The sequence below is a fragment of the Crocodylus porosus genome, unplaced genomic scaffold (genome assembly GCF_001723895.1).
Source record: "Crocodylus porosus isolate Cpor-Errol unplaced genomic scaffold, CroPor_comp1, whole genome shotgun sequence".
Lineage (NCBI taxonomy): Eukaryota > Metazoa > Chordata > Crocodylia > Crocodylidae > Crocodylus > Crocodylus porosus.
In genome coordinates, this window is record NW_017728906.1 from 32,109,065 (window position 1) to 32,132,170 (window position 23,106).

The 23,106-nt window shown below is 42.1% G+C and overlaps 1 long non-coding RNA gene across 1 annotated transcript; it reads right to left on the reverse strand.

Moving 5' to 3' along the window:
* Positions 1 to 829: 829 nt before the first annotated feature.
* On the reverse strand, positions 830 to 22,227 carry LOC109305871. Its single transcript, XR_002099747.1, has 3 exons — positions 21,821 to 22,227; positions 3,054 to 3,172; positions 830 to 1,002 (listed from the first exon to the last, which is right to left on the reverse strand). It is a non-coding gene; the product is annotated as an uncharacterized LOC109305871 (long non-coding RNA).
* Between the last annotated feature and the right edge of the window lie 879 nt (positions 22,228 to 23,106).

A 23,106-nucleotide genomic window follows, 5' to 3' on the forward strand; every position in this document is an offset into this window, starting at 1 on the left:
CATTCATAGATGTGCATTACCCAAAACGTAGTTAAGCAGAAAACAAATTGTTGAAATGAAACCTTTGCTCCCCCATACCCACCCCAAAATGGCCTAAATGCTACCAAGTATCTTTGATGGAATGATATTAAGTAATACAGATTTTGCACAGCATCAACAAGTTTAACATTTATAGCCTTTTCATTTTGGTTTTTTTTTTTTTTGCATTGCCATCCTTAAATATGTACTTTACACTTTACTCTCATGTGGTCATACCATCTAGATGCACAGTGCGAGACCAGTTCATGGGCTGGATAAACAGTTGGGGGCCAGCCCTGTGGGCCAAATCAAGCCCATGAGCACTCTTCACTCCATGCAGTTTGGGGCTCCTGCTCTAGCTGGTGTGTGGCAGATGTTGCATGGAGTGCGAATTCCAGACCGGCTGGAGGAAGTACGAGATCTGGCATTGGGGGAGTACCAGATCAAGGAGACAGCCTGTTGAAAATGATGTGCACCCCCCACCCCCCAAGACATGCATGTCAGTTCTAGTGCTTCCCCCTGAGACCAACCTGAGACTGCACTGTATTCAGTGCCTGCCCCAGACTGGTCACAATGGGTGCTGAATCTGGCATGTAGGGGTGGTCCTGGGTTGGCCCCGCATGGGACTAGCAAAAGTAGGCAGAAAATACAGTCTGGCAAAGAAGAGGCACATCATTTCTGACAGGCTGTCTCTTTGATTTCCCTGCTTTAAACAAATAAAATGAAGTAGCATAAAAAGTCTATTTTAAGATATGCTAAACAGTCATGAACCCAGTTTACCCTGCATGAGATAGCAACAAACAACACATGAAGCATCATGGACTCTTTTTAGTTCTTGGAAATACAATCCTGCAGTATTCATATTTACTGGTCCCAGTGGTCAAATTGTTTATTAATGACTGATACTAGAAGAAATTATATTCCAGTGGGAAGCATCCATCTGCAAGATCTTCTGGCTTTTGTTCTGTAAAAATGAACTGCCTCCTAGCAACATGAGAGGAACACAAATTCCTTAGAATACTAGACATAGTTTGCCTAATTGTTACAACATTTATTCCATATAAATGAAAGGAAGTGGCAAAGGGAGTTTTAGATTTTAAAAGAAGTATAATGTGAAGGAAACTTGAAAGTCAACTAATTTATTATTGATGGTGAACTTGTTTGTCCAAAATGAAAACCAGCCTACATCTCTGATCAACTTGAGTGAGCCCAGAAAAACATTTATACAATAAAAGCAAGCCCTTTTGCAGTTTTTGTGGTTCTATTTTGGAGCTCAGATAACCATAATAATCCAAGAGGGATTTCCATATTTGAGGGGTTCTCTCATGATCCAAGCAAGCTTTTTGAGGATTATTCTTTGAAATTTCACTCAGAAGGTCCAGGAAAATTTACTTGCTGTCTCCAGATTGAACTCAAAAAAACAAAACAGAAGGACAATGAAAAGCCAGTGTTGTAACTCGCATGAGTAGTCTGGATGGCATGAAAATACCTACCGAGCACCTGCCACATTATATATGTGTGTGAATTAGTGACATGCACATCAAGATATCCAAACTATAACTGAATATCCAAATTATGCTGCAAAATGCCAGCTCATATCTCATTGCACAGTGTTGGTAAGCTTCACAAGTATGATATCCAGCAGCCTTGTGGGAGACAGGAATGAGGAATAATATCCATATTGCATTGTTCCTTACTGGCTGTGCTATATGGCACAAAATAGATGTGATCCTTTCCTTCAGGCCACCTTTCAGTCAGAGCCATACTTTTCCTTGGTAAACTGTTTTTAGAAACAGAAGGTTAACATACTTTAAAACATGCCAACTGATCTTTTTAAAAAAAATTTAAACTATTAGCAAGATACAAGGAGGCTATCTAGAGATCACTCAGAAGACTCTTCCTCCATGGAAAAACAATCTCTTGTTCTTTGTATTCCTTGCCCATGACCACAAAACACATATATACAATTAGCAGAGCTCACATCTCTCAGTGACTAAGGCTAGGTGCAGACATTCAGAAAGCCCAAGGAGGAATCAATCCATGTTATACATTTTCTGTAAGCAGTGTAGTTTAGATTGGTAGTGAACAGAACACACATTAGCCCTTCAGTGGAGGAGAGGTACATCTTAGACTAGGTTCTGTCATTTTTAAACCAGTCTGTGTGCTGAACTTCTTTTCTGTTCCAGGTATAGACAGGTTTCCAATCACTTATAGCAGTAAGTGTGTAATGTCTGTACCTGGCCTATAGAGCTGGGTTTTTTCAGATACAGCAGTGAAGAACTGGTGGGGCTACAACAGTGTCACTAGTTCTGCATCTGGACCTACAACATACATGGCACCACTGAGTTAATCGAGGGTGTTGGGTCTTAGTGGATTATAGCTCTATAGTGGCATCTACACTATGATGTGAAGATGTGATTACAACTTCTGTAGCATAACCAAAAGCTATCCTTAAAAACAGCTAGTTTTTGTACCAATACACCAGTCTACCTACCACATAATGTTCTTAGCCTGAGAATTTACCCAGGATTTGGGCCATGTTTTCCACCCTGTGTTAAACCTCATGTTTCCGAAAGCCACACTGATATTGGTACCCAAACTAGTTTGGAAATACCTTTGGTTTATTTGTGATAGACATATCCTATAAGAGGTAAACTACATTCAAGTCAAGGGATTTTTGTACCTTCTCATCTCATTGTTATCTTTCCTCTAGAAGTGATCAGGACTGAATTGATCCTTTAGAGAAAGTCCATAAATCTCACCCTTGACTAATACGGTTATCTTCAAAATGTGATAAAATGTTTTCAATGAACATGCCTAGTTACAACCACAATAAAATACAGCACTTCCAAAATAAAAAAAGAGAGAGAGAGAGAGAGAACTCCCGTATGATTTCTTTCCTATACTTAGGGGAGGCTATAATAACCAAAAGAGATTCAAGAAACTGTTTAATCATTTGTGTAATGTGTGACCATGCTGGGTATATAGAATGAACATCCAATTGAAAAGTCTAATAGCACATGAGAAAAATGTACCTTCATAGTTCATTACTTCATCCATTTTATCAGCCTTTATCTTATGTTCACACGATTCTGAATTCAGTTTCCCCCTGCCCTCTACTATTCAGTTCTGGTGGTGCAGGGCCTCTAGAAATCTGGGTGTGAATAAACTTCCTCAGTCACTAGGGAACCACAGATATTTTCCCATCCCAAGCGATAGTTGGCTGTTACCATTCCCCATGCACTTTTGATCCATATATATTAATCCTATCTTTGAACAGCAGTACAAATCAAAGCATGGTTGTGGCAAAACATATGACAAAATGAATCATTATTTCAACATAGAAGACATACGGACACTAAGGCTGCATCCATATGAGCATGGACATTCATTTCCCCAGGGACAATTAGCAGTGAGATATATGGGAGGTCCCCAGAAGCTTTACCTGTTCTGGGGACAACTACCTTGGGGAGGTTCCCAGAAGCTTTACCTGCTATGGCCATTGTGCCAATTGGAGCCTGGTTGGCAGCTGGAGTGCAGCTCCAACCAGCCACATCGTTTTGGGTGGCACTTTCTCCACATACACCACCCTGTTTTGGGGGGGGGGGGGGTTGACCCCTGGATATCCAGGAGTCAACACCCCTGACCCCCATGCTGTTCCCTTGCAGCGTGGAGAACAGCTGAATGTGTGGTATGCATATGCAACATATTGCACTACTGTCCCCATCTGGACGTGGCCTAAGAGCACAAACAACTACAGCAACATCTCAGCAATGTACATTGACCGGGGAGGGTGGACAGACAGACAATTCAGTATGCATCCTCTCCCTCCCTGCCCCTGGAAACACATCTCTGCATTAGCACCATACCACTGAGGTTCTTTAGTTTTGTGGGGAGTAGCCAAGCATAGAGTTAAGCAGACTTGGGAGATGACAGTGTTGCTTCCTAGGAAACCAGCAACATTTTTTGTAGGAAACTATGGCATCTTTAAACATTAACTCTCACTTTTCAAATCCTTCCCACTCATTAAAAAAAAACAATGAGTATATGTACATAAACTAGAGCTAGTAATACTGGGCAGTTGCATAGAAGACAGCAGTATATCCTCTTCCTCATGAATGCCATTTTGGCTTTCACACAGAGCAGCTGAATTATAGATTGTCCTTAAAAACCATAACAGTTTGAATGCTCTTTATTTTTATGTGAACAAAGTGACTTTAATCATTTATGTGCAAGTTAAAATTTATCAATAGCTTCTCTCCCATTAACTTCAAAAGAAAAATGAGATATTAAATTTACGGACATTACTGTTTAAAAAGAGGATTGTTTTTAATGTTTTGTCTTCAGTAATGAGACTAGGTGTTTGCCGCAGGCTTAGGAGGAATAATGATAAAGCATTTAGTTATCAAAGACAAGTGTGTTTAAAGGGTAATCACTGTACATTATGCTGCAGTGGCCTATAGTTTAAAATGAACAATAAACACTTGTCAAACAATATATTATGCTTTCTCCTATGGAGACTTTCTGAATCCATATTCTTTGTTTCTCTGGGTAGTGTTTTATTATTTCCTATGGATTTAACATTTGTAGCAGGTTAAATATATAAATGGGGAGAAGGGGGCTGGTTTGGAAAAAAACTTGGGGCAAAAAGCACCGTTAGGCTATTATTCTTCTTTCCAAATGATATAAACACAAATTCCAGGAGTGGGAAGAAGAAATGGAAGGAATGTTTATTCTATCAGAGTACCCATTTTGTCTGTATCAGGAAGTACACGCAGGAAATGAAGGAAAGATATTAATCCTTTTTTTTTTTTGTCAATTCACCTCTCTGAAACTGAAATGCTGTCCAAAAAACCAAGGGCATGCCGCATATGGAGAACCACTTGTCCTCAGAGTTTTAGCAAAATCTCATTATATAGAGCTTAATCTTGCTTGTCTTGATCTGGCAAATGCTTTCCTAGATGACAGGTAAAGCACTACCACAGTAAACATTTTGCTTTAAAAACTTGATATTATTTCTTAAAAAAAATATCTAAAGATTATATGATTGCTAGTTATCATCCAATTATCCTGTTTAGAATAAAGCCTTCTTACATTTTAAAAGCTGCGTACAAAATACTTTTTTGTCCTACTGCATTACTTTCCATCTGCCTGTGCCACCCCACTTTAGTACAAAATAAATCCATGGAAGTATACCAAGCAAGAGTAACCATTCCAAAGTACATCTTCTTTGAGGTGGGTTTTTTCCTTTTCTCTGTAGGCTGTTATCAATTCAAAATGAAACATGAGCAGAGTTCTTAAGGTGACTGAGATAGAACTATTTGTATCATTTTAGCAATCAACATGACCTACTTCTACAATACATTCCCAAAACCATAACAACTCAAATCAGAGCCTGGCAAGAGTCAGAGGGTACTTGGTGGCAGTCTACAACGTGGATAACCTCTGAGGTTAATTACACTTGCTCCTCTACCAGCGCCATATATGGCATCACCTGCTTACAGTGTCCCTTCACTGTCTATATTAGGTAGGACAATCCCTACATGAAAGAAAACGAATGGAGACTGATTTGACATTAATTTCAGAAATACACAACAGCCCATGACAGAGCACTTTAACCTCAGAGTAGCTGTTTTTAAGGAACAAAACTTTAGAAACCAACCTGAATGCAAAACTGCGGATCAAGAAGTCAACCACAGACTGATTGTGTAAGCATGGCTGACTGGGACTATGGATTCTTATGCCATTACGTAAGCTAGCTGTGTACCTCAGTGGGTTAACTGCCTTGTTTATCATTATTGACCTACACAACACACTTTCACTCATCGTTAGTGCCCCCTCCCCTTATGTTTAAAATTCTCTTCTATTTAGTAGCCAGTCCAGTCATAGCATCTGAAGAAGTAGACTGTCACTTACAAAAGCTAACCAGTTAGCTCTGAACTAGTTAGTCTCTAAGGGCATTTTAATATATGCTCAGAAGTGAGAGGTTGGCACTTCAATTAGAGTAGCTTTGAGAGCCATTCTAATTAAATTGCTGGCAATGTCCTGTTTTATACTCCCGTTTGTGATCTGTTTTCTTTTTCAAAAGGTCAAAACTGCTCCTATAACAGCAGGTACCAGAGTTCTCCTTGTTTCTTCTGTGTCTGAATTGGGCTACATATTCTGTCAGTGTCCCTGTGCTTCAAAATGGCAGTGGGGGTGCTTTAACTAAAGCTTTTTCAATGAGCTTTAGTTAAAAAAGTGCCCCTGCCACCATTTTGAAGTGCAGAGATGCTGATGCACAAGACGTGGAGGCTGGCTGAAGCATGCTAATTAGCATGCTCCAACAGACTCGATTAATTAAGTCTGCTCCTATGTGCTTTAATTACAGCATGTTGGAACAGACATGCTGGGAGGCTAAGGCATCACTCTGGCCTGATTCTTTAGCAGTCAAGTAAAGAATGAACGATATTCTGATACTTGGTTGTTCCCATTCAGATAAAAAAAAGGGAGTATATAATAATATATTCCTGGATCTTTAGTGCTTAAAGCAATAAAAAAAAAAATGTTTTTGCATATCATTAAACATATTTTCACGTGTGCCTTGAATTTTCAGTGAAAGAACAAAATAGTTACTCTATGGGAGGAAAAACTAAGTTCCATAATAAAGACGGTAGGGTAGGCCCGGGTTATATAATTAAAAAAAATGATTTTGTACAAATAGCATCTTCTACTGTTTCCCACACACACATCTAATTGTATGGATTGATCCATTTCTTTAGTCTTTACTTGAAAATGTGTTTAAAAGTGTTATTTGATGGAATTTTATGGATTAAAACAATGGCAATTCTGTAACTCTATACGTTAAAAAAGTAATTTCCTTTTACATTTCCTTTTTTCCAGGATGTCTGTTTCAAAATGTCAATATTTTGTCTGAGGTCAAGTTATCGCTATTCTTCTACATGTAAACATATTATCTGCTAGAAGAAAACTAATTTGTCATCAGCACTGCTCAGTTATTTTGATCAGTGACCAGTTCGGTTAACACTTGCAAACTGCTGTCATGTCTAAATGAATCCCACTGTTTGAACTTTAAGCAGAGAAAATTAATGTACATTTCCACTATGTCCTGCAAGACCTTTTTTTTGCAATGAGACTAGGGCTGAAGAGTTGAGACTTCCACTTATTATTTCAGAAGGCGTGTCTGAGCAGAACAGGAAGTGGAAAGTCTTTTTAAAGGTGAGAAACAGGTCTCTGAAACAATGAGGCCAACACAGGAAAATTCATTCAACCCCGACACTATCCTGGGGAAAGGGAGTGCTGGGACTAGAGGTAAAAGAGGAAGTTTAATGCAATTCGTTGGCCTAAATACACATACGAGAAAACTTAATTCATTCTCCTGCTGATTCCCTCCCCAGGATTTTTTGCTATGTTGATTTTTGGCAGATATTCTATCCCAGAGGAGCTGGGGCAAAATGGGAGAAGGGGAGAGGGGTCAACTGAATTAGTTGGCAAAAGGACATTTTTCCTAGCAATTGCTCAGAGACTGCCTTGTCTCTCCTGTACAGCCCTATAAAGGGGTGGAGAGGAACAAAACCTACATACAGGTGAAGTCTTGTAGACATAGCCTGTATTCCAAGAGACATCCATCCATCATGGAACAGGGACAGGCAGCACACATGCACAAAAGCAAGCTGCTTATTCCTCTTCGAGGGTGCTTTTGTAAGCGTTAGATACTTGTATTTGATACTCTTTCACCAGAGTACTGAGCACCTGCTTTTACTGCATCTCTCCCTGGTCACACTTGTGAAGTACAGAAATGCCATCATCCTCATTTAACAGATGAGGAACTGAAGGCTCAAAGGGGAAAGAGACTTACCAAAGTCTTACACAAGTGGTCTGTAGCTTAACAGGTAATTGACTGGAGGGGTCCTAAGTTCCTACCTCAAACAGTGCCCATAATTATTCTCCTTGAAAAATAATTTCTTTCCATGTTGCCCAAGGGCTAGTACGGGTCCTACGTGACCCAGCATAAAATGAGATATTACATAATGTTAAAGCTAGCAATGCATTGAAAGTATAGTACTAATTATTGTTCAGTATTTTAAAATTGAGAACAAAGGCTTTGAGAAGTATTATTTTTCTTTTCCATGGGAAATTAGGGACCACAATGGATCCATCAAGAACAAGAAGGTGAAGGATGTTATTCAGGGCAGAAATCAAATGAACAACATAGTGCACTAACTACCCCTGAGAAATGGTACAAGTGATCCAGGTTTGCATCCTTTATTTTTTGCATTCACAAAAACTAATTTTAAAAAAAGTTTAAATCCCATTTCCAATGCCTTATTGAGTCCTCCCACAACACAGAGTCATTTTAAATGAAACTCCACTCATATGGAGTTTCCAAGTATCTGTGCTATATACATTAAGGCTTGAACTCCTATCTGCATTAAAATTAAGGCTGGCCTTTGTGCCTATGTTAAAACTTCTTCCTGTCTATACTGCCTTTATCATTTTTGTCCCTTTGCTTTGTCTACTCCCTACTTTGTTTTCACTCTTTTTCTTTCTTCTGTCTTGCTACCAAAAAGTATTCTGAGGGTATCACATTTGCAATCCATTGCTGTTAACTTTTTGAACTTTGGGTTTGCAATTATGCAAACTGACTTTGCCTAGCCTAAATAATATACTTATAAAATACATCATAAAAATCATATGATTATTTTAAGCAATGATCTCTTATAATTAAGAACCTGTCATGAACATGGCTTGTCTGTATTTGAAACTTCAATTGTGCTAACACATGACCAACAAACAATTAGCATTTTAGTTATCATATTTAACCCTAAAATTATGTCATTTTAGTCACAAAAGTTTATGTCCTGCCTAGTTGGACATACTGTGGTGAAAATATGCAAGGACTCAAGCTTCACAAATCATGGCAGAGCATAAATTCTTGATTTACCTGTAAGTAGGGCCTTACTGAAGAGGTAACAATATGTTCCACCAATCCCTTCCTCCCACCTCCAACAAAAATCTAGAGTTTCAGATTTATTCAGAGTTAACCACAGAAAAGGTCATGCCAATCAATAGAATCCAGCCTTTTTTTTTTTTTGGCAATACATTTTATCAGATCAACTATACACAAGAGAAAGATGTTAACTGAGGCCTCCATCTACACATTACACTTAAGGTTAATCAGGTCTTAAGTGGTCACCCAGACACACCTTCAGTCAATTGCTGGTATGATAAAAAGTTGAATAAGCTACAAAGTGATTATGATTATACAAAATGTGTAATCGCTTTGTAGTGGCTTCCTATCATGCTATTAATTGAATAGGTGGCCAGGGGCATTAGGGCTGTGTGAAGTTCTGGGTGCTGATTTGATTCAAAGGAGATTCAGCCCTATTTGGCGGCCAAATCTCCAAATCTGAAATGAATCAGGAGACCAATAAAAAGGTCCAAATCAATTTGGAAAGCATCAGAGATTTGGGGAGCTGGACTCAAACTCCATGCCAGTAAGTAGGGGGTCAGAAGGGGAAGCTGGAGGAGGGAGGAACCTTGGGAGCACCTCCACCAGCTCCCTCAGGACCCTGAGCACTCCCCCTCCCCTGACTCCCACCACCTTGGCTGCTCCACCCAGCCCCAGCTCCTGGTTGTTTTTAAAAAAAAAAGCCCCCACTCACTGACTCTTCCTAGACTGGGGGGGGGCACTGCCCCACACTGCATAGGGGGCTCTGCCATGAGCTTTCCCCACCATTTGCTCTCCCAGTCCCAGCTCCCAGTTCTCAAAAAAAAAGAAAAAGCTTTCCACTCACTAGCTGCTACAGCAGCCGTTGGAGCCTCTGGGGGCTCATGGCAGAGCCCCCCACTCAGCATGGGGCAGTGGGGGGCAGCAGGGATCACCCCCTCCCCTGGCAGCATCTGGTGAATGCCAGGTTGTTGTTTTTTTTTTTTTTTAAAGAGCTGGGAGGCTGGGACTGGGCTGTGCAGCCATTGATGGGGCTGGGAGAGTGGGCAGGGGATGGAACCTGTTTAATTTGAAGATTTAGCTAATTCTGTGGCAGCTGAATCTCCAAATCAGATTAGGCCAAATTGATTTGGGACAGTAATTCAAATCATGGAATCAAATCACTGTCCCCTGAATTAGCCAAATCCGAAGTGAATACTAACCTCTTTGCACAGGCCTAAGGGGCATTTGTGACTGGGAGCCCTAGCAGCTAATCTGAGCTCCCAGCTGGGGATACCTCCCAAGCCTGGGAGCCCCATCAGCTGATAGGTCTCCCAGTCAGGAGGGGAGACAAGGTTCTCTGTGGATTCCTGCATCTGGGAGACTGCAGCTGACAGTGTCCCACCTGCAGGCATGCACCACTTAAATGTGATTAACTAGTTAATTATACATTAAGTGTAATGTGCAGATGGGGCCTCAGTTAACATCGTTCCCCAATATATACCTGATAAAACAGCTATGGGGTCTGATAAAACATATTACCAAAAATAGCCTTGCTTCTACTTCTGAATGGCATTTCCTCTTCTATGGTTAACTCTGAAGGTGTCTGAAACTTTAGATTTTGACAATAAAGATATTGGAATTTGGACTTAGTTAAAAAAAAAAAAAATAGTTTTTTGCCAACATAAAAATGAGGGGTGCGAACCTGGATTACCTTTACTGGAGCAAACCAGTTGACGGAGGGGTCTCCCAGCTGAAGGAGCTTGCTTCTTGGCAGTGCAGGGGAGGCTTAGTTTCAGGGTCCCCCTGCACCAGCAGTAAGGCACGATGGGATCACTCACTGGATCTCACAATTACACATCCTGCCATGCATGTGTAGCATGGTAGGACGCATGATTAAATGGATTGCACATGAGATCCCATTACCCCTTAACCTGCATGTGTAGAGGGGCCCAAAAGCTTTCAAAAACAAAGTGCCCTTCTTCAGGTCAGGCCCAGGTCTGACCCTAGTTTTTTCCCCCAAAGGTGAAGTACAAACATTCTGTTTCTACCAAGAGAATTGCGTTTCTCCCAATAAAAACCACTCATATTTGTGTTGTTTCTCCCAGACCAAAAATGGCAATTTTAGGAGAAAAACAACCCAACACCATCCCCTTAAAAGTAGCTCCAAAGAGTAATGGTCTTGGAAGAATGAACATTTGTCCACTTTGCTATGGCTTAACTCATCCTAAAGATCAGGAGGAGTGGAGCTGTGGGAAAAGGCTCCTGTGCCTTCCACAGAATCAGATCACCCTGGTCTGGGAGAGGGGGAAGTTGCTCCCACCCCTCCTGTAAATTAGGAAGGGAGGCAAGGAGCAGTTGCCAGTTGCTCCCTGCCAATTCCTCATGCACCAGAGTCCCAAAGTAAGAAGTGGGCAGGGGAACAGGAGAGTTGGAACAGCCAATGGCTCCCCCAGAGTAGGATTATTCCAGTCTCAGGAAAACACAAATAAAAGGGGGAGGTTGTTAGACAGAATCAGTTACTAGTTACCAACACCTGCACATCCAATACACGTACCACACACACACACGATATCTGTATATATATATATACACATGTGTATTCACTAATTTACACACATACCACCCACCTACACATACACACAGGTGAGCTTCTAAGTTGGGTGTTGTGTTGTTTATGTATGTATGTGCTTGGTGTACTTGGGATACCTGGGGAAAGGTTAAGGTAAGAAAGTAGAAGTGTAGGAGGTTAAAGTTACCAGGACTGGGATTAGTACTGACAGACTACAGGGGCCTGGGCTGAAGAACTGAGGCTTGGGGGTAACTTTAGGTTAATTGATCTTAATTGATTAAAAGACAACATCCAAAGGCTGCAGAACAGGGAAGCCATGCCTGCAGAGAGTCTGGGATTGGAGCCAGAGTTACAGGGGAGCTGAAAAGGTAGGTAGAGAGAGGGGAAAATTGGACTAAGGGGAAGTGTGAGTGTTAAAGAGGGGCTCTGGGTGTGGGGAGCCAAAGGATGGCTCTGGGGCAGCTAGAGAAGTTGCAGAGAGCAGCAGTAGGTGCTGGGAATTGGAGAAAGGCTCCAGCTGCTAGAGAAACCTGCAGGACAACCAAAAGGAGCCGGGAAGCTGCAGGGGGTAGGGCGGGGATGACTACAGAAGGTGCCGGGGAAGCCTGAAAACAGCAGAAAAATCACAGGAAAAGGAGGGACTGAAAGGTGGCAGGGCAGTGGGGGAAAAAAGAAAAAAGCATAAGAAAGTCACAGGGAAAAGGCCGTAGGTGGCATGGGAGGCTGAAAGGCAGCAGGGACAGCATGAAAGCAAGGAGAGGCTGAGAGGTGGCAGAAAAGGGGAGATGGAATAGGGAGGAGCTCAGGAAACTAGTGGCAGCGGGGGCTGGAGCTGAGAGAGAGAGAGAGAGAATGAAGCTGGAATTTAAGATAGGGAAGGGACTGGGATTCAGTAAAACATGACCCAGCTCTGGTCTGCAAATGACAGTGGTTTTATTGAACAGGGGAGATGGTGACACAATGTCTTATTGGTTCCCTTGCACCCACACACACAATGGCAGCAGGGGTTAGAGGGACTTGGTGCAGGGGTTGAAGTCCACTGAAGTCCAGGAGGAGAGAGAGAGAAAGAATCCAAATTGTAGGAGGAGGTGTGCAGGTAATAGCTACTTACGTAGGCTGGAAAGGGGTCCTTGTCCAGCAGGTGTTGTCCAGAGGGGGGTCGCCGGCAGGGCCTCTGGGTGGATAGGTGGTGTGGCATGGTGCTGGTCCCGATGGAGAGGGCCTCCCACTGGGTCTGTCTTCACTGCCCCTTTTTATAGGAGCAGACCTTGTGTGACCCTAGTGACAGGAGGCATGCCCAGGCAAGGGTCATGGCATACTGGCATACTGAGCATGTGTGCTCCATGCAGGGGTGTGCAGTTTTGGGTGTCTGTAATGATGAGAGTTGCTGGTTCTGCAGGGTCTTTTGTCTTTCAAATGCTGGGTTCTTGTCTCTGTTCCTGAGTGAGATCTGTGGTTCCTGGATGAATCAATGCAAGGTGATGGCCCAGTCATTACAGGCCATTCAGTAGAGGCCTGCTACCATTGTATTTCAGTCATTCCCAATAATGCTCATTCATCCAGGAACCAATTTACATGGGAGGGATACGTGACTCGTACAGTTGTGACACAGGGGATGCCCAGGCAGAGGACACAAGATGGAGACTTGACATATAAAATGGAAACTTGACATGACTTTGGTTCACTTACAAACACAGGCCTAAACCATACAATATCCACATGAAACAATACAAATCAATAACAAAATGATAATAATACAATACACAACAGTAAAAATCAGTGCAAACCTAATAATAATACAGTATAAAACAGTGGATATCCAAAACCAAAAACTTGCTACCAAAATAGAAATGTTTAAAGCTTATCCTACATCTTAGCTTACTTATACTTATCTAGAGGGAATAGAGAGGGAGAGAAAAAGTCAGAAATGGTTGGGGAAGGGGAGTGAATGCAATTTAAAAAAAGAAAGAAAAACTGGAGGTTTTGCTACACTGATAGATCTATTTGGTGCACTTTACTTTCTCATAAAGCTATACATGTTATAAAAGTCAGCGTTGCCCTGCAGACCACAGTCTCTTTCTACAGACACTTGAAGTAGAAAGCACAGTAAGGCAATTAATATCTGCCTGGCTACTGGGCTAGCACAGATGCTGAGGGATGCTGAATTTGAGGCAAATTCAGATCCAAAAGTTCTGCTACTTCTACCAAAGGCTGAGGGAATAACACTTTTTATCTAAAACCAAGCTTACAGCTTTATTAATGGTTCCATCAGAACTCCTCCTTTCTTAACGAAAGTTGCAATGGCATTACTGCAAAGGATATAATACAAAAGACTGGCAGGTGTTTTTCCTCCCCAGGGAAGAGGTGAGGTAAAATAGAATAATTGTTTGCCAGTTCATAAATGTGACTAATAGTCATTTTTTAAGGAAGGCTTTCATTATCACATCAGAGTGATGTCATAACACTCTAGATAAGGCTGGACAAAGGCAGTGGAACAAAAATGCATGCTATTCTCTCTCAGTGAGTTTCTATGTAAGTTGATTTTTTAACCCAAAATAATATTCTCTATGCAACAGTTAGACTCCTCTTATTTTGGAATTAATACAAAAAAAGGTCTTGTGTTGATAACAAATACATTTTATTTTATTAGATCTATGTACTCCACCACCTGCAAGACATTCAACTGTTTCTGTGAAGAACTTGTTTTATAATCCTTTCCTATCAGTCTGGGAAAACAAACAAACATATTCAGGCAAAAGGACTGTAGCAGCCCAGTCATTTTCATTTCTGGAAGACAAATTGTGAGGTTAAGAAGGTTTGATTGACCATATTGGCAGGTTTTTAATGCCTCATTCACATAGCCATTATTATTTATCATAAATAAGGTACTATTTATTTAAGCTGATACATTTTTAATGGATTTCATCCTTTTTACCTCCACATAAACTTCTTTAAGTAGACAAATTAATTCTTCTCCTTACAAAAAATTAAGTCTTTGCTTCTGTAGGACACCAAATAATTAGGTAATATCATCTCCCTCATTCATGTCCACAAATCTTTGCTTATAAAGGAGCTATTCCTTTAAACATTATATTTTTATGACACACTTTGCCTACTTAAATGGACAAAAACATCATTGTTTGACAAACGTTTGATTAGAAAATTGGTTAACTTAGATGAGGATATGGAACACTCGACAAGGCAGAGGTCTTGTTGACGTTGGTACTATGATAATACAGAGTACCAAAATATGCCGTATCTAGTTTGAACTGTGATACTGAAAAAATATGACACTCCTGTTTATGATGTTTTCTTTTTTTAAAGGCCTTAAGTAACCAAAACTGTTCCTATGACCACAAGTACCAGAGTTCGCACTGTTTTTTCTGTGTATGAGTTCAGCTATAGATTCTATCAGAGCAGGGGAGAAACTGGGTTAGTAATCATTGGCAATTGAGGGATCCTACTGACACAATTTTTCCTGGTACAGAAGGGAAAGTGTAAGACTTACAAGCATAATCAGGCAGCTGCTAACATCAGTACTAAAATACCATCAATACATGTGTATTTCTACTATCTTCTGATACCTCTCAGCCTGCAATTCTGGACTTAGTGAAGTAAGGCATGTTTTTGTATTGCTTTCACAGGAGCCAAAATTTCATGTCTTCCAACAACCTACTGCAAAACATTGTTTCCAATTGCTGTGAGGAATAGGAGCAATCTGTACCTAGATATAGGCAAGAACATCCTAGAGTTTATGCCAGATGGAAGAAATCTATAAAGGGATTGCAGCCAGGTGCATACTGCCAGAGAAGTGTGCTCCAACTGCATCCCTCTTCACCTGTGATGTTCTCTGGGTCAGGTCTATACTGGGTCAGGATGGGACATGTTAAGGAGATATACTGCAGAAGTTTTTAGCTACATAGATTTATTTGCTTTCTAGCTCCTCTGTATTGCTAGAATAGTGAAGCACACTAGAACATGAGATATTGTGGCCTACTATAGTGGCAACATCCACAGTTACATTAAATTTAAAAAAAAATTGAGGTACAAACCTCACAGCTCATGCCCACTATTAAATGACAGATGACTTAACAGATGCCCACAGCTTCTTGCATTTTTCCCTAACAATGAGGGGTCACTACATGGTGAAAGTTAGAACTTAACTTATAATCAGGGATCTGGGTTTTCCATTTCCAAGGAAAAATGAACAAAACCTTGGATTTTCCCTTTTACTTGAGAAAAACACTGATTTCTCATTTTAACGGAGAAACACGTGGATTTTGCACTTTCACAAATTGTCTGAAAGCTGGCAGAGTTCCAGCCTGCAAGGGGCTAGGGAGAGCTGGAGGAGGGCAGTCAGGCAGGGGGTGCCACGTGCATGATGAGGGTGGCAGCATGGGGTTGTGCCCCTTGCTGCTGTGAGGCAGGCAGAGGACGCATCGCCAGGGCAGCACAGAACCCTCAGTGGCAAGGAGCTTCTCTGCCAAGTGCTGCTTTGCCCTGCCACACCAGATCCTGGCCACTGGGCTGCAGAGGCCCCGAGAAGAGGCAGCAGGGTAGGAAGCCCAAGGCCACAGCAAGCAGCCTGCACTCCCCCGCCCCATGGGCTGCACTCCAGCTGTGCCACCCATGAGGGATGAAGGAGCCAGGCTCCACTCCACTGCAGCAGCTACCACCTCCCACAGGCAGCAGCTGGGGCTCAAGCACTGCAGCAGGGGGTTGTGGATCTGGGACTCTGGTCCCATAGCCCTGTCAGCTAGGGGCCCCCTCTGGCAGGGCTGGAGAGGCAGGGGGCTATGGGTAGGGGACACAAGCAGGCCTGAGGGGGTTGAGGGGCCTAGATCTGCATTCTGTGAATTAAGGGAGCCAGGGAGTTTTGATTTTCCATGATAGAAAATGCTAAATCAAATACCAAAATTTTGATTTTTAGATGTGATTTTTTTTTTTCTTTTTTGGTTCCAAGATGGCACAACCCCACCCCCACCTCTCTCCCAAAAGGATGACTTCCAGGAGCAAGGAGACAGTAAGGAGCACTCCGGTGGCAACGTTCATGGGTTAGGGGCAGGACATCTAGTCCCAAGGTGGAAACCAGGGGGTGGGGCACCTGTCAAGGGGCCGGGCTACCCTTGTGGCCCTTGACAACTCACTAAAACTCATTAAGCAGCCAGTCACAATAATTGCCCCCCACGATAAGCACTTGCTTCCAAGGATATTGATTTGGAGGGTATGTTTATATAAGCCATGTGGAAAAGATCATTTCAGGCTTGTGTGTATATAGACCCAGTATCTAGAAATTCTAATATAATAAAGGACTTTGTCTGTCTGTCGGTAATGCTTTTGGCCAACTGCACATGCGCTGCCGAGAGTGGGGATGGTGATTGCCTGTTTGGGCCAAGGCTGCACAGGCCCAAGTTTGAGCCACTGCTGGGTAAGTTTGTGGCAGTGTCAAACATGCCTCGCAGCCCAAGCAGCAGGGCTTCCCCATGCCTCCCTGCCTGAGGGCAAAGGGGGCAGTCACAGTGGTGGCAGCCCCCTTGACACACATCCCCAGTGCTCACCGGAACAGCTGGCAGGGAGGGAAGGAGGGGACCAGGGCAGGGGGTCATAGTGGTGGCTGTTGTTGTGGCCAGGTGGGTGGAGGGAGGGATGGAGGGCAGGATGGGGAGGCAGCGGGGAGGGAGGCAGGCTGCATGGGCCTGGGCAAGCATGGGGTGTGGGGAGGCAAAGGTGGGTCATGGTGGCGGCTGTTGTCAGGGCTGGGTAGCAAGGAAGGAGGGGAAGGAGGCAAGGAGAGGCGGGGGTCATGATGGCAGCACCCCTTCCCTCCCCACTACCCAGCCCTGACAACATTTGGGGGAGGTGGCAGGGAGGGGAGGGGATGCGGGGTGAAGGCAGGTGTGGGGAGGGACCCTCACACTGGAGGCTGGAGGAGGTGGTGGCAGAGAGAGTCTTTACATTGTTGGCTCCGAAGAGTGAGCAGGAGGGGTGGCATGTAAACATTCCCTGAAATCCATCATTCTTGATGGACAATTAACTAGTTCTTACATAAATATCAATGGACACCAAATCTTGCTGCCAACCTTTAGTAGGGGTAAAGACTGTGGATGAGCTATAATCCTTCAAACTATTTGCAGAAAAGGGAATTAATCTCCTAGCCCGTTGTAAAGTAGCTGCATAAAGCCTTTGGACATCCATGGGACTTCAACATTGCAGCCGTGAAGTAATGATCTTCAGATACAAATATCTTCAGACTATCCTTGACTCTTAAAATCAAATAAGTTCCTATGTTTTCTATATACTGTTTGATAGATGAGCCTCTGCTATTTTGTGTATCTGCTTAAAAAGAAAGTCACTACGTTAAAATGCATATCACTAGAATTTAAACAGCCTCCTAAATGAGTTACTATTTCTAATCACTTATCATCTTTGTTCGCAAGTTCCATAAGATAAATGTTCTCATCCTGTTCTCCCAGATGCTTTTATTTTTTTTTTCCCCTTGCAAAGAACCCTTGTCATAATTTCAGTCGTTTTTCTGTCTTGTAAGTTGGGATCTTTACAGTGTGGTAAAAATATTAAAGCCACTACTCATAAAGTGAAAGAGCTAATGGAAAAATCTCACTTGCAGCTGTGGAGGAAGCGAATCATGTCTGAACTTGAATATTTTAATTTGTAAGTCATAACCCAGTATCGCATGCCTCTGTGCATTGCATGATGCACAGAGTGCTGCAGGAAGGACAGAAGGAGGAGTTTTGAAATTGTGCTGCCAATAGATGAAGTAACATTTAGTTTGGGTTTTCTAAGAAGAAAATGATAAACTACACTCTTTCCTCCTTGCCCCCTCTCCTGACAGGTAGCTATGAAAGATCTGGGTCAAATTATAACTACGAATTTCTCCTTCTGTGGTAGCAGACATCACATCTCACCAGGCAGGCAAGTACTGACACCGAGCGCATTTCCATGGAAGCCTTCCAGGCTTCTGTTAAGTTCCTTAGACTAAGAACAGGCATTCAAAAAGCTCAAAGTGGAATGAATCTAAGCTGTGCAGTTTTCTGTACAGTTTCTACACAGCTTGTTTACAGTTACGAGTTAAGATCGATTTCCAATCACTTAGGCTGATTTGAGTACAATGTGTAACCTGGCCTTAGAATTCAACATGCTTGCAAGGAATAGTTCTTCCCCACTGAACTGGCATTTCTGACTAGGTGAGATCAGCAGCAAACAGTATACATGTTTGTCCTGTGGTAGAAGGGCATGCAAGCTGCCTATGCTGGCTGAGGCGTACAAGTTGGGGGCACCTCTGCACATCTCCCAGCATGCCCTGTGGACTCCTTGCGCTGCTGGAGACTGTTGAGCGCAGCTGAGAACCTGAGCTACCTTTGATTGGCTGCTAGGCATGGGAGAGCACACCACGACACTCCCCACTGCTCTAGTACTCCAGGAATTGGTAGCTGCAGGCCAAAAAAGCCTTACAGTACCCCAGATGCCTATGGCTGGTGTACCTGTCACTAGTGGGCAAGCTGTAGATGTCACAGGGCTGCCTCTGTGGAAGGCCAGCCCCAGTGCTCTGCCCCATCATTCTGAACCACCTGATATGTCTGCACAGGCTCCTGCTGGGGGTGGGGTGGGGAAGCAGATCCATGCTTGGGTCCAGGTGGGAGGGCTCCTGTCTCTGCCCTTTAAGATGTGGTGTACAGGAGCTGGAGTCATCCATGCGGATGAGCCCAAGCACAGGGGCATGGGGATTCCTGTCTAGGAGTCAGGGTTGGGCTTTGTGGGGCTGTGCCTTGGCACAGAGGTTCTTTCGGGCTCAGTGTCAGGTGTGTGGGTTCATATTGGACAGTACTTTGGGATGTGTTTTGGGTGCACGGTCCAGGGACATGGATGCCCAGGTCCCAGGGCTTGTGCAGGGAAAAGACACTTGCCTTCTTCCCCCCACCACTTGCCCATGGCTGACAGATGGCTGCAGGCAGGAGGAAGGGCTGAGGATATATGCTCTGTGCTGGCTCACCTCTGGGAAAGTTTGGGGGCAGGGGCCACTGGGAGCTTGGTCAGACCAGCTGAGAAATCTGGGATGCTAGAGGATAGCTATCTAACTTGAATCAATAGGGGATCTGGTACAGAAGTTTGATTCACCAGTAACCTAAATTGGTTAGATCTGAGTGTACAATGAACCAAGCCCATCTTAGGCCTGGTTCTGCCATTCTTAGACTGGTGTATGAGAGCCAAGCTTTTTAACAATTACAGGTTTAGATAGATTTCCAATCACTTAAATGTTACACAGAAATCAGTCTAACCTGGCCTTTGAAATGTTCCTTGCAAGCATGCTGAATTCTCTCTCACTGAACTGGCATTTCTGACTAAGGCTTCTAGTTAACTGCTTTGGCTTATAGGCTAATTAACAGATCCGTCAAGTGCTAATTTCTTGTTTAGACAATATAAATGTGCCTTCTAATAATGCATATACTAAAAATTCATTTGCCCTGTTACTGCTTTTGGCCAAAACACTTACACTTCCCTCATTTATTCGTCACAAGGATACCTCTCTCATTTTTGTATGACCAGGATGCTAAACTCTATTCCTTACTGTATCACTCTGTATAACAGTGACAATCACAAACACTAAATTGTGATAGCTATCAGGGAGGCAAGAATTTCACATAAAAAAGGACTGTTACTGGTGGTAATTTTCTTCTTAACAAATCATGAGGCATATTTGTGTTTGCACTAGAAGACAAGAGACACAGAAAAATCCACTCTCAAAAGTTTTCTTGAAAGCATAAGGCAAAAGAACTATACCCTAGTATAAGTCAATTTTTGAAAGATTTTAGAATTTAATCAGAAAGCTTTATTTGCAGTATCATATCTTCAGGCATAAACAGATCTGCAGATTTTTTGTGCACGTACAATTTGACAATAACCCTCTTCATGTTACCCAGCTTTCATACGTTGCATAAGTAGCAGCATTTTATGGCATCCATAGAAGATGCCACAGATCTGTTCTCTGATATGTAAAGGTTATATCATGATAGTTATACAAAAACCTAGTATATCTTGTTCAGATTGTATCAGTCAAGAGGACATATTCCTCATTTAATTAGCATGCAGGGGGCATGTTTAGATTTATACTTTAAAATACCTCACGTATATGGGTGTCATAGGGGATTACTATTCATAGGTCACACTTGGCCAGGACAATTTCCACACCGATATGTTTTGCCTGCAGCTAATATTGTAGAACAATAATACTAATATTGTTACTCATGGTGACATTTAGAGATCTGTGAAATTGTAGTAGTAATTTTTCAGGAAAATAAAATATAGCTCTCCTTCCGAATATATGGCTATTCCTGTAATTTTTAGATGCCTTTCCAAAAATAAAAATCTACTTGTTTGAGAACAAAAGCACAAGGCAATATCAAATAATATTCCTGGATGCAAACTGTCATATTTCATCTCTAATTTAGCTGACAAATCTGAAGCACAGACAAAACTCAAAGAATCTCTAGCAACTGCACACACTGATTCTGAAGTTGCGTTATTTAAAGCTATGTTTTTCCCTCATAAACCAGTATAGCTTGCAAATTTCACCCACTTTTGGTAAGGTCACAAATATATTTTTGGAAATATATACCAATGAGAATATGTACAAACATGGATTTAGAGGTCTACCTTGTTGGCAGGACAGAATCATATAAATGAAGCAAAAATTTGATATAGGTGTAATCTTCCTGGTTATTAAGTGCTTAAATTTACAAAGTTGCCTTTATAAGGTCTTAAGTCATAAGGGCTCATCAGCAAAAGAAAGCCTTTGTTGTTACTGAAATCAGTAATTTGAGGTGGGTGAAGAAGTGGGTCTTGGTATCTCTCACCAGGTCCCATCTCAATCAGCTTGGGTCCTGACTCCTTGGAAGTTTACCCTTTACTATATTAACCTCTTTTTAAAAATTCTTATTCCCCTGAGGAGTTTTATATTTTTGTATTCCTTCTTAAAAACAAACAGCTGGTTTCTTCTTAGGCTGAGAATAGTATTTGGGAGCTTACATTAAGGAGGAGAAAGCTATGAAAGGGCAACTCCTTGCTTTTACTGAAAGCTGATTGAGAATTTCCTTTCTATGCTTTGGGGAGAAGACTGCTGCACCATCCATCTGCCCTAACAAAACTGTCTCCCTGTGATAGTACTACTTTAGCACTTAATAGCCCAAACCTCATTTTCTCCTCTTCTGGCTTCAGGAACTTCCACTCTTGGATAAACAGATTCTAGTACTTCTATATGATTATACCCTCTAACCAAAAGCACTTACCTCTTTTCCAGGGGTAAGTGAGGAGTCCAACAAAACAAGCAGCAACATGGCAAGCTAAGGCTGGGTTTTCAGTCCAACTCAATTCTCAAGAGCTTTGCACCTTAAAAACTTTTTCATCCCCTTCTCCAGTGAGTCTGTAGAGGAATAATCTTGTTTAAGTTCTGGAACTTAGTTCGTGAGTTCAGTAGCAGAGTAAGGATCATATAGTCGAACCCCTTGCTCAATCTATACTTAATTAAGCTTTTCTCTATGTCTTTTCCACAACTCCTTCCCCCAACTCTCATCCCCTAACCAAGAAAGGCAACCTGTGCTCTGGTCTCACTTTCCTGAACAAAACTTCAACTCCCAACACCCAGGGAGGCAATTAAGCAAGCACAGGTGGGGCTGAGCCCTAATCCCTTCCTGGGCCAGTCCACTGTCACAGCCTGCCCCCTCTTGCTTCCATGTACTGCAGTTACTATTTACAGCACCAGCTCCCTTGCTGTCTATGGCTGCCGTAATTCTCTAGATTGAATACTAGCTCTTAACCTTGAAAAAAGACAGTAGCAATGATAGCTGCTGTAAATGGAGAAACAGACACTATGGATAGCATCTAAATACTATTTTCAAAATTCCACTTCCACCTATGCCAACAGACAGTAATGTTGTCCGGCAACTTAATTATCCGTATGCTTCACCAACTGGTAAGGGTAGGTTAGGAGACTCTGTGCTCGGGTTAAGATTTGTTTCATGACTATTTTGCAGTGGTATCCCAATACATAACATCTTCTTTAAACATGACATTTCTTCTGTATCAATTCACCACAAATCATATATATGAAAAATACCTGTTTCTAACAATCAGTCATTAATAGCAATAAATTACTTTTAAAACAATATGGACTAGGTTTTTGTACCAGTCAAGAGCACAAGTCCTTCATTTTACTAGCATGCAGGGAACATGCTTAGATTTATATCTTAAAATACCTCAGGTGGATGGGTGTCATAGGGAATTGCTATTCACAGGTCACACTTGGCCAGGACAGTTTCCATACCAATGTGCTTTGCCTGCAACTAATGGTATAGAACAATAATACTAATATTGTTTCTCATGGCCACATTGAGAGATGTCTGAGGTATAGGAGCAATTGTTTCAAGAAAAAAATACTACTTTCCTTTCACATACAGCAAGCAAGGGACATGCTTAGATGTATGCCTTACTCTAGGCAAGGTATACATCTAAGCATCCAGTCAAGGCCATTTTCTTCAAACACCAAGATATATTCCTTCAGAGTGGAAGTGTTAGT